The 12,458-nt window shown below is 42.5% G+C and overlaps 1 pseudogene; it reads left to right on the forward strand.

Annotated features, from left to right (window-relative positions):
* The first annotated feature begins 10,697 nt into the window (after positions 1-10,697).
* LOC115404614 (interleukin-12 subunit beta-like) lies at positions 10,698-12,320 on the forward strand (annotated as a pseudogene).
* Positions 12,321-12,458: the final 138 nt, after the last annotated feature.

Raw genomic sequence — 12,458 nt, forward strand, 5'->3', positions numbered from 1 at the left:
GTTTCTTCGCTCTACAGTTTTAATTGTAGTGAACATGAGACATTTCTGTGGTTCTCATCAGAGACTTTCGTTTTTTCTTTCTGCACAATATTCCCATCTTTTGCCTATATTTTTGCACGCTTGTTTAAGCTCTGCTGATGTGTTGATTTCCTGATGTATAAGCAGGAGAGCTGAAGAGAAGCTGAATGTCAAATCCACTGAGATGAAGAGCAGCTTTCTGATGTGACGATGTAAAGAAAACCAAATATGACTTCATTAGAACTGTATTACAGATGTTCAGTTTATTTTATTAGGATTGACACTTTAGCAAGTCTGTCAGAAAACTACATACACATACTAACATGCTTTCTCATGTATCTTTTAATCAAAATGACACTGAAACAACAAACAAGCGTGTTAACCAAAAAAGAACAAACGTTTGTGAATATTTTGCAGCTCATCTGTATATTTGGGTCCCTACAGACTGAGTGCTTGCATCAAGCCTAAATCTCAGCATTGCATGAGCTATCTTTACAAGCAGTAAACTAAACAAAAGGGTCACTGCATGCAGTACATGCTTGTACTATAAATATATATGTTCCACATTCTTGGTCTTTTTCATGTTTTTCCATTAAACGTAACAAAAAAGGACCTTCTTCTCTTGCTGTCAGCGGGTCACCATTGTGCATATTTGTGTTGCGTTCTCATGTTCCCTCCCATGTTAGAATCCTGCCATTCTCCCAACTAGGACCACTGTGCAGATAAATACAAAGTTCTCTTCTCGTGTTGTGACTTTTCACTTATCTGACAAATGCAAAAGTGTTTGGTGGAGTTAATCGACGGAGAGACTCCGAGGTGTTTAATCTTCACCCCGGAATGCAGCGTGACAGTCGAACGTGATCCTCCAGCTCCTCCGTTTCCTGTTAGTCTTTCTCACACACTTGCCCGAGCTATCCATCAAGAGACGAGAGAAAACAATGCCATGGCACGACCCTGCCTTTGAAGGCGGCGCCTCATTAGACATTTGACATTCCACTGGCACGGCATCACACGTCTCTTTCCCCACATATCAGCCTGCGCCGCTCAGATAATACAATGTGACCGGACAGAAATAGTCTGTCGCATTGATTGTTTTTTGCCCACGCTACCACTAATTATACCTCAGCTTCTGATCTCAAATGACATTACAATGCATTTCCAAAATGAAGTACAAGCTTCTAATCCACAGGCGATCCATTACCGCCCTCACACACTCTTTCATGCTTTCTCCATCCGTCTGTCATGCTCTACATATACCGTCTCTCCAGAGAGCTGTTCAGCATCACTCAGCAGGTCTGACTGACAGAAATAACAGAGAATTTCATTGTGGACTGTCCTAGTTGCTGCCTGTTTATGAAATCAGCCTGTAATCCTGAGATATGATAACAGTAAAAGGAGTTTCTGAAAGTAGCCAGATTGTCTCTCTCTCTCTCTCTCTCTCTCCCACGCAAACCATACGCCGTGAGTTTCTGAGAGTTTCACAGGGCTGTGATATGCAATAGATTACATTCACAGTCACCTGACAGCGTAAGCAGAGTACGGTCAGACGCTGTCTGGAGGGTTCAAAGCAGTCTGCAGGATGACCTTGCAAAGAGTGAAAAAACACCAAACCACAAAGAAGGCAGTAACGGCAATTATTCAATAAAAGCAATTATTTTGTCAATGAGAGGTCACAACACCACAGTAAGACTCCACACTTAACATAAATGCCAAAAATGCTCCAGGCTGAGAGATCTGTGATCCAGCAGTGAAAGCTTACCACTGCGAGAGAAGACGAGACGAGAAGCTTTAGCATCAAAACTTATATTACAACCGACGTTTGGGAAAGCATAAACACTAAAGTCTTCAAAAGTCCTGCCTGCTGACAGGGAACAGGGTCGTGCACACATCACTTTGAAGGGATTAGATTAAGTGAAAAGCATTTGAGTGGAAAACTTCAGGATCTACTGAAACTGGAGAAAATAGCTTTTGGTTCAGATGGTTTATGCATGTATGCACATTATTCTTTTTTATTTATTTCTTTTGTGTTCTTTGCAACTGAGAACAAATCACGAGTGAAATTAGTTTGATACCTCAGAGTTAGGTGATGTCCTAAATGTGTAAAATCAAATAACGTCAAATTGGAACTCTTTTCAGTGCTGCTGGAATCCAGGTTTCTAGAGTTTTTAAAAAGCATTTTAAATGCGCCCATGACATTTTTAGGTATCAGTTACATCTTTGAAGAATAGATTAAGACCTGAGTGACCTTGTGCACAGTTTAACAAAAAAGACAATCCCAGCCTTCGGTCAAAACACCAGTAGTCCTGTCAAAGGCTTCTATTTTATGTAATTGCATTTATAAGGCTGAAAGGACATCGACGTGTCTTTATCAGCCTTTCACTATCAGACTCATTATGCAACAAATATCAAATTGCTGTAGTAATGTTGCAGATAGGGTCTCTGTACATTGCAGCCTGAATTAGCTCATTTTGTCTCAGATTTCCATGGCTTCACTTGAAAAAACTGGAATTTGGAAAAAAAAAAAAGAAAGAAAAAACTCTAGGCAGAATGCCAGGATCCCTAAGGAGAATTCAAACATTTGCCCTATGATGCTATAAGGAACCAGCACAGGAAGAAATACAATTAGAGCGAAAAAAGGGGATTGTGAAAAGGAAAAAAGCTGTACTCGTGTAGAGCTTGGCACGGTGCCCAACACTTAGAGATAACAGAGAGGCCAAAGGTCAAGTCATTCAGAGCCGATCCGGCGAGTCCATTTGGACGGCCGAAGCTGGATGCTGGAAGCGACGCTCGCAGTGATTAGGGAGCTACTTGGCTGTTTGTCCTTGTTGATTTTAAATGTGTCTTTTATGCGTACACACTAACTCAGACAGCAGCCGCTGACCTCATGAGACACGCTGATAAAGTTGTCAGACAATAATGACGACGTTTTGTGCATGAACCAGCTCCGAGAGTACCACCCACAGACTCAGGCAATAGAAAAAAAGACGAGCGCTCAGTCCCACACACCACTTACACTGACACTTCCGAAGGACAAAAAAAACGTGCTCTCTCTGGGAAAAATATGCTTTTTTTTTTTTAGAGGTTATATAAATGAATGTGAAACACTGAAGCTCGTAGTTGGGAATGAAGCATTTCATACAGTATGACATTACTGAAGCACCTCTACTTTTGGCTGTAACATACAACTAAATGCTTTCTGATAAAAAGTTAGGATAGATTTATTATAAAGTTGTAATTACTGAAGTTTCTATGAGCTTTTAATCATTTTTAACAGATAAAAACTGTTGTGGAGCTGCTGCAAAGCCCGAGATGTATCTACAGACTGTGAAATCAACATTAGCCTACTTTTATAGGCGCCGTCTGCACGTCGGTAGTTTATCTCAGCTGCTTCTTCTCATCGCCATTCGCTCATTATTCCGACCTAAACAACGTGAGCACCACCATTCGACTTACAGCCGGCTGATATATGACTTATCATGAAACTGAATCAAGCTGCTGTGGCACAATGGTGCGCACAACATTTTCACATCCTAAATAACAAAAATGTTAAAAGTTAGTTCTTCAACTGATCTTCATTCAAAATGACAGAAACAGTCATGAAACCAGCTGTTACAGTTTGGAGCATGAAGAAAATGTCATGATCAACTCTCCCTCCTGCCTTTGTGACAAGGACATCAATGTGCATTTTCTTCGGAAATACACAAAAGGAAAAAGAAAATTGATGCTCTAAAAGCTTTGTGGAATTACTGTGTTCTTCAATTGATTGTACTCCCTCTCCTCGTGTCTGTCGAACAAAACAACAACAACAACAAAAAATCATTGTTCCTTCTTCAGAATCACAGAGGAAGAGAAGCAGCCACGTTTTCACAAAAAGCCTCTCTGTGAAAGCCAAGCCTTGACTTTTGATTGATACCTCCTTCCTTCACAACTTTTTTAGGGGGAGGCTCGAAAACCACTCCGGAACTGCAGTTAAAGTGCCTCACCTCCAGTGTTTTAGAGAGAAACTTTGCAGGCAGTCTGGTATGAGGATATATTACCAGAGGAAATCCCTCCACCTACTCCTCTCCTCGGCAGGCTACCCCTCACTGACCCCGTTCTTCTGAGAGAGGACGATAACCGGCGCGGCGCCGGCCCGCGTCGTCCCTGAGCGACGGCGATAGAGGCTGTGACACAGCAAAGGCATCGCTTTCATTAACAACTCCTCATCTGCAGCAGAAGTGCTGCCCTGAAAGTTGGTGAACTCTGTGAACTCTTGTGTTTGCTGCAAGAGGAACTTTCTGATTTGTTTTACTGGAAGTCAGAAATGGCTTGTTTCAGAGTGAAGCTTGAGACATTCTCGACAGTGAAACGTAGACCAGCTGCACGCTGTGTCGGGGACTCGGTGTGTGGAGTTTGCATGTTATCTCCAGAACATTAATGGCTACACCGCTGCATCTCTCTGAACCAGTGATTCTTTTGCTTCTAAGAGCATATTTGAAAATACTAAAGATTATAAATATCAGCTTGAAAGTAAATCCTACTGATTCTTTTAGTGAGAATAGTGGATTTAATTGGATTCGATTCAGTTTAAACGGCCGGAAAAAGAGATTAACCCAGTTGTGTCAAAGCGCCGAACAGCATTGTTGAGCATCACAAGACTCACAACGTGGCTGAGAAATGGACCTTGTTTTATGGAGGGCAGAGATAAGAGCTGTGGTAAAAGCTGGGCGGGGCAACAGGGCATCGACAGTGTTGTTCCATAGCATAAACATTTGTCTGTGGCCTTTCTGAGTTAATTTTTTATGTCTACCTGTTCCTGCCTGGGTTTTTTCTCTGCAGGGGCACAAAGGTTTCCTCCCAGAAGTTTAACCTTTTATAGGGCAAATGGCCAAACAAGCTTCTGCTTAGTTTCTTCAACGTTGATGTTACAAAACACATGATTCTGGAAAATGGAAGATATTGTTGCAGATACTGTTGATACTTGTTGATACTTGTAGGTGTGATAACTGTTGGTAAGAGCTTTTTCAGACATTCATAGAGAAATTTTTAGCTTTACATTGTTAAATAAGGTGTAATTTTGCTCAGTTCACACTTCCCAGAACATTTCTTCTCTATCACTTTAATATGTCGGCATTTATTGCTGCTGTCTTCAGAGAGTTAAAGAGGAATTTAATTTGAATCGTTGACAGTGTGTCCAGTAAAAGACTGAAAATAAAGTATTTAAGTTAATTAGTTATCTAGAGGATTATATAGAAGAATAGAGACTGAAGGTGAATGCTGTATAATAAAATAAAACCATCTATGATGGTCTGCAAAATGCTTTTACTGCAGTGATATAATGACCAGCTGAAGAATACTTGACACATTAACTCCATTCTAAAATATAGACGCTCTCTTTGTGGTATTAAAAGAACAATGGGGGGAGTCAAACAGTCAAGTACAGCCAAACTCAGAAGCATTTATCTACTTTTAATCCCATTATGCCTCAGTTCTCCTCAGTCAAACCTCCTTTAATGTTTGGACCAGTTCACAGTGCTAAAAAAAAAAAAGGTCTTCACTTGACAGTTTGACTTCAAAACACAGTAAATCTGTTCTGTGAAAATGAGTAATTCTTTGTAAAAGAGGAATGTCAAGTGCAGGAACTACAGTGCAGTGTGTGATGTTTCCAGTCACACAAAGTTCTGAGAACATTTACACAGATTTAATCCTGCTACAAGTAGTGTGGCGATCCCAGAGGAATCTTGCTTCAACACTTGAACTGAGCTTCAAAGAGGCTTATCAAAAACAAAGCGAAAAACCACAGAGTTGTGTCTGCGCTGAACGAGAGGCTGCTCGGAGACACCAAACGCTCCGCCAGTAAGCTGAATCCAACTCTTTGTAAGTCGTGACCTTTTCTGTGTCTATATGTGCTCCGTCCCTTATCTCAGTCCCCTCCACACACATGTGCAGACACATGTGCACACACACACACACACACATTACATCATGACCGTCTTCCTTTCCCCTCCTCTCCTTTCACTACCTTCTATCCCAATGAGATCACTGCACTCATTTCATTCCAGCTGTTACGGTTTGGGGGCATCTGGGAGACATTCCAGCGCGCAGCCACAGATCACAAGCCCATGCAGAACCTCCTGCCCGGCCGTGTAATTCTCAGCAGCTGCAGAACATCCAGTTATGACACTTGAGCAAGAACGCCAGCCGTGCTCCATTAAATCTGAATCCTCGTTGAGAGGAGGTTTTGAGACGGTATTACTGATGTAATGACGCTGTTTAAATTGTGGGAGTGTTTAAGTGATTCAACCGCAGAAATGCAGAAGTGGCATTTGTGGATAATGCTTCAATTTGTTTGGCAGATTTGAAAGGGAGACTGTGCAAGGGGGAGCCCGAGCACAGCACCTGTTACACTGTGGGGACATCTAGTGGCCACGAGGGAGTAGTGCAGCCGTGGTGTTTCTCTCAGAGGCCTCCGTTCCTGACACGTCCCCACATCAACACACCCGAATTAAAGAAGCCATCCAAAAACTCTGCAGAAAACCCCGCAGCGAGCAGCACTGCATGTGTTGAGAGAAAACATCCAAGCAAAAATGAGATGGGAGAAAGGTGGGTGACCGTCGGTTTTTCACCAGATACTCTTTCTTGCCTGCAAATTAATTCACGACGCCACACAGACAGTTTGTACTGAACGCGGCTGCGCTGAATGTGAGGACTACTGTACTATATATGAATGATGATCACTCTACAACAAGACTTGTTCAACAAGGTTTTTTGTCACCCAGCTGGGTGACATCCACTTTTCTGACCTGCCCACTTCGATTTCGCTTCTTTTATGATGTTACAATTGTTCGGCCTGTTTTATTATCTGATCACTTTCTTACCTGTCCCATTTTATTGCTGTGGTTTCCCATGACATTAACTTCTTTCACTCAGTTGTGTAACGCTGCACCTCACACGTCATCTATTGGCTGAAGTGTGTGTAATGTTTATTTTTGTTTTGTTTTTTTTAATACAGAACAGCTTTTGAATTGGAATGTGAAACCTGTTTGGTGGCATAAGGATGTCACAGTCCTATGACACACACATACACCTTACCTACAGTTGAATGCGTTGTAAGTATAACTTTAAGTTTAAAAAAAAAAAGGTTTCAATGTACAGTTTACACATGCTGCCCAGTTTCTCTGGTGGTTTCTCATCAGTTTCACTGCAGTTGCCTTTCGCTTCGCTTTCTGACAAATTCCACAACAACATGGCATCTGTGAATCACAATGGGAAAGCACTGCGTCGTTAGAATGGTATGTAAAGAAGGTATTTACATACTGGGATCAGAGCGGGAGACTGGCACCGATCCACCATTGCCACTCTGGTCTATCATGTCAAAAAGCATTTGAGTCTCTTCCAGTATGCCATGGAGCGTGCCAGGAGGAGTTTAAAGCTGCTGACAACTCAGGGCAAAGTAAAAGGCATCACTTAACAGCGCGCTACCTGCCAATGATACTCTGGCACCGATGTCTATGAGATTCCTCTCTGCTCTGTCAAGACCTTGCAAATTAATTAACCAGTGAATTTATAAAGGTCTTCATATTTTCGTCAACGGGTGGAAGCTTTTAGTATTTAACACAATCACAGACTTAAAATTGCTGTTGATATCACTCAAGATTTGAGTTTGATGACAGGATTAAAGCTTTGGAGTTTGGGTCTTATTGATTCAAGCGACACTTCTAACAGACGGGATGGATCTCATCTCTCATTCCTCACAATCAAACCACATGTAAGCATTTTATATCGTAAACCTCTGAGATTGCAATCGTGCAAGAAAATGACCATTCCTCCAAATGTTTAGTTCCAAGGGGAACTGTATTAGTGTTAAAATCAATCTGTATAGGTCTATAGGTAATGTTGCATCATTAATGCTGCCACATGGATGTTCCATTAATAACCATTGTTGTACAAAGCAAATGTGTTTTGTCATCTTGGGCCTTCTTGCTTAATTGGGTGTCTCTGAAGGTGGTTTGGAGTGCAGCTGCATTTCCCCCTTTGCTGATAAAAAAAAAGAAAAAACAAGCTTCAGATGCCCTTGAAGTCTCTGGAGGGGAGTTTAAGGTGGCTCGGTAAAGAGAAGTGAAGATGTATATGAAGCCGAGTGAGGCTGTGAAGCCGAGTAAACACGGCTACGCCGGAATGTCCTGGTGGGAGCAGTGAACCAAAGAAGAGCTAACCTTAAGATGATCCCGACTCGACAACATGACAAGACCGAGGGGATGAAAAGACGGAGGGCGGTTTGGGAGGAAATGAGGAAGGTGGCGGCTGATGAAAAGATCAGAAGAAGCGTGGCTGGGAGCCAGCAGGGGGCCTTGATAAAGTGGGAACAGGCCAGATTTGGAAGCTCTCATGTGGGAGGCTCTCTGGCAGTCAGAATGACAGCCCATCACGTTCTTTATGTAAGCAGAGGATGTCTAATGTCCTGCCCAGACACTCGTCCTTTCCAGTTTGGGTGAGGGAGACTCCTACCTGGAGCCATGCAGGGGCAACAACAGAGCAGAAAAAAAGCCACCCCGTGTCCTGACCCTCCGTCTGAAGCTGTACCCCCAGAGCCCCGGAAGACGCACAAGAATGGTCTACACAGACTGAAGTATAATCTAACTTCCCACACACTGTTGTCTCTCTTCATAGGCCGGAAATACTAATAATCTCAAACGCCACCAAGTGGAGCTGACAGTGGCGTGGGAAGATCACATTGTGGAAGGATCCAGGAATGAGAGGGTCAAACATGAAGGACTGGCCACAACTGCCAGAGGCAGGGAGGCATCGAAAACATCCTACACAGCAGAGAGACTCTCTGGACAGCGCTGAGTGTGGAGGACAGATCCAAGGGGAGAGGTGGCGGCTTTACCGTGGCCTGAACGAGCCGCAGTACCCAACCCAGAGTTACAACACTGACACAAGCTGCTCTGAACAACAACAGCAGCTGTTCTCCGCAAAGGCAACAATCATATCTACATTCTAACATTCATATAGAGGCCAGACCAACATAATCAGATCCATAGACTCAAAAAAACATCATAAATATTGATGATCTTTTATTGTTACAGTGATTAAATGGTTAAATGTCACACTGTGTTTATACTGTTTGTTTTGGTATGTGGAGATAAGTCTTTCTGATCATACATTAGATTAGATTAATATTACACAGTGGAGGTTTCACTTTGAACTGATCTGATTCAGAAGTTGTTTAAATGTTCACGCTCAGACTTGTAAAACAAAGCTTTACAGTGAGACTTTTTTTAAGTATATTTTTCTTTGATTATATAAACTATGGTTGTCTATTTAATGCTATATTATATGATCTACATCGAAGATAAGAGGAAAAGCCTTGTGTCTATTTTATAGTTTAGTTCTTCCTGTAAGAAAAAAAACCTTATTTGTTTCAGAGTAAAGAAAAAAAAAAGAAACCTATTAGAGGAACAGGTCCGACCTGAGGAGGTTTCACAGGGCGACAGTGTAACAGTTAAAAATGAAAATGAAATCAGAAACATCGTGCCAACCTGAAGACAACACAGACGCTTCGAAACGCTTTTTCAAATGACTTTGTTTTTCGATTAAAAAAAAAAGCGATTCCATAAAAGCGATTCCTCCGCCCGTCCAGGAGGCGCGTGGGAAAAAAAAAAAACAACAAAACAAAACAAAGAAGAAAAGTGTGGCGGAAGTCGTTTATAAACGCAAATGTTCGGAAAGCAAAGTTCCTCTGGAGTTTTTCTCTGTTTGAGACGACCTGGGGAAATTTGTCCCTGCAATGTGAGGAGGGTATAACCCAGCGGGACGCGCATGGAGCGCAGTCCCGAGACGCGCGCTCACTGGAGTCTGGCTGAAAGGTAAGAGACTCTGATTCCACTGCAGACGGAGGTTTGAATGACTGGAGGCAGCAGGAGCATCTCAACAAGGTCAACATCCTTTAACAAGTCCATTATTTTAACAGTTTTTATCCATATCATTTATTATTTTATTATTATTATTATTATTATATTATATATTATTTGTGGTGTCAATCGAGTATTTTTTGACTAGTTAATTCCAACTCTGACACCAATTAATAATGATTAATCGCATCATTTGTAAAGCTGAAATCAACACACAAAATCCCCAATTTATAGCTCAAAAAATGCTTTATCTGAATCTTTTAACTTAAGTAGAGCAGAAATTTGTCATCAGAAAACATGAATGGTGGAACTTGAAGCATCCAAAATTTTGAAGTTGAGATGCTCCAGGGAAGGTCAGTCACATTTCTTTTCGGTTCCACAGGAGGATATTTGTAATATTTTCAAGCTTCAGATGAATAATTTAATCCTCATAATGCACCTGTACTGCACGGGATGAATAAAACAATGTCCCAATGACAGTAAAATGAGTTTTCTTCTGTTTCTCTTCTTAGAGTCTATTTGTAACCCTAACCCATGCTGAAATAAATTACTAGTAATATCTCAAACCAGTGAATTCCACCTATTTTGTAATTACGACACAGCATTTAATGTTTTTTGTAAATACATATTTGTTTTACAATCTTGTGTGAAGATTTTCTACTTTTGCTGTTTATTCCCATATATTGTTTCTTATTTTTTTTTTATTTTGGGGGGGGGGGGGGGGGGGGGGGGTTGGGTGTTGTGCCACTGCCCTGTCTCACTCGACATCTTCTCCTTTGAATTCAGATGAATTTATATGTTTCCACCGTCATCTTGGCGCTGCCACTGCTGATCAGCTGTCAAAATCCCATTAGACACTGGACCCTGCTGCCCAACAGTAAGCTTCATCTTTGACTTTCAGAGATTACTGTTTCTCGAAACGCGGACATTGACCCTCTGATCGCCGCATGCACGTGTCCACTGCCAGTTTGGTGGGTGGATGTGGACGGCAGGGTGGGCCAGCAGAATCTGAGCTGCTTGGAACTGCTAGAGGAAGACATGAGGGGAGACAACCGGAGCCAAGAGATCTTTTGGAGGAGGAATGGGAAAGAACAAGCTCAGAGAGGGAATTCGTTCCTGGTGCAGCTGGAGGAAAGCACGGGAGGGGGGAACTACACCTGCCACAGCAAGAACGGCTCGCTTCTAAACACCGTGGTCTGATCCAAAAGTACGGAACCAAGAGGATCCTTGTAAAACATGATCCAGGTATCTTATACTGAACTACATTCTCTCAGAGACACAGATGCTAAAGTGTTGATAAGTAATCCCAGCATTTGCTGACTTCTCTCTTCAGAGGATTACCTAAAGTGCTCCACTCAGAACTACAGCGGAGAGTTTCACTGCTCCTGGATCTGGGACAGCAGTCGTGTTGGCAAAGTAGCTTTTATCAAAGCTCAACGGTAAGCTTCCAAACGGCCAAAATGTTTTCCGCCTCCAGCTCAAACAGCTTTCATACTCATGTCAATGCTGAGGCTGCTCAGCGCCGCCCTGAAATACCTCCCCAGGGAAGGAAACATGAAGTAGACTTTGTTTGGTTTTCTTTTTTGTGGTTTCTGCATTATGTTTTTTTGTTTTTGTTTTTTTTGTCACCATCTCATCCAGCAGTTCCGACAACGGCGACGCCCACTGTTCGGTGGACACCCAGGAGCGCTGGCTGTGCTCCACAGGACAAAGCAACTTCAGCTGTTCAGTCTCTGAGAGTGGGACGGGATCTCCTGCTGGAGGGGAACTACTGCCCCTACGCGAGGAGAGAACCAGCAGATCCACATCAGGTCTATGTGAAGTCTGAGCAGTTCCTGTGGAGAACTACTCCAAAGGCTTCTACTTGTCAGAGATAGGTGAGACAGCTGCGGGGAAGCAGGTTTTTCTTTGTTTGCTTCTCTCCTGCCTTCGTTTTCATTTGCATTCTGTTTACTTCCATGTCTCACAGTGAAACCCGACAAAGTGAGGATTGGTAAAGTCAACGCTACGGCGATAGAGTGGAGTTACCCGAGCTCTGGAGCCCCTACTCTTATTCCCCCTCACGTTTGATATCATACAGCTCAGGGGGAGATGCCACAACTGTGATAATCCTGCACTCAGTCCAAAACTTTAAAGGTAAGAGAAAAATCACACTTTCAAAAAATTAGGAAAGATCCAACATTTGGAAAGAAGAAAAGAACCACTTTTGCACGACTTTAGAGATGTGATTGTTTTCTAGACTTCGACAGTCCATTCTGCAGCCATCTGTCAGTTGAAGTGAAGCGCAGAGCCAAGGCAGTGTGTGTCAGAGCGAAGGACGCGTTCTGTAACTCACAGTGGAGCGAATGGAGCCACACGGTGAGTGTTCCTCAGCGCCGGGACGGGCGCATCTCCAACACGTTCATATGAACTCATGAAAGTCCATCGCTTTGTCAGTCATTTCTACACTCAACTTACATGAAGAAAACATTTGAAGCATTTAAGGAAAATAAAGTAGGCTGTAATCCTTATGAACCTGATCAATTAAAAAAAAAGCTTGTTTCGGTT

Source organism: Salarias fasciatus, chromosome 2, assembly GCF_902148845.1.
Source record: "Salarias fasciatus chromosome 2, fSalaFa1.1, whole genome shotgun sequence".
In the NCBI taxonomy this organism is placed as follows: Eukaryota; Metazoa; Chordata; class Actinopteri; order Blenniiformes; family Blenniidae; genus Salarias; species Salarias fasciatus.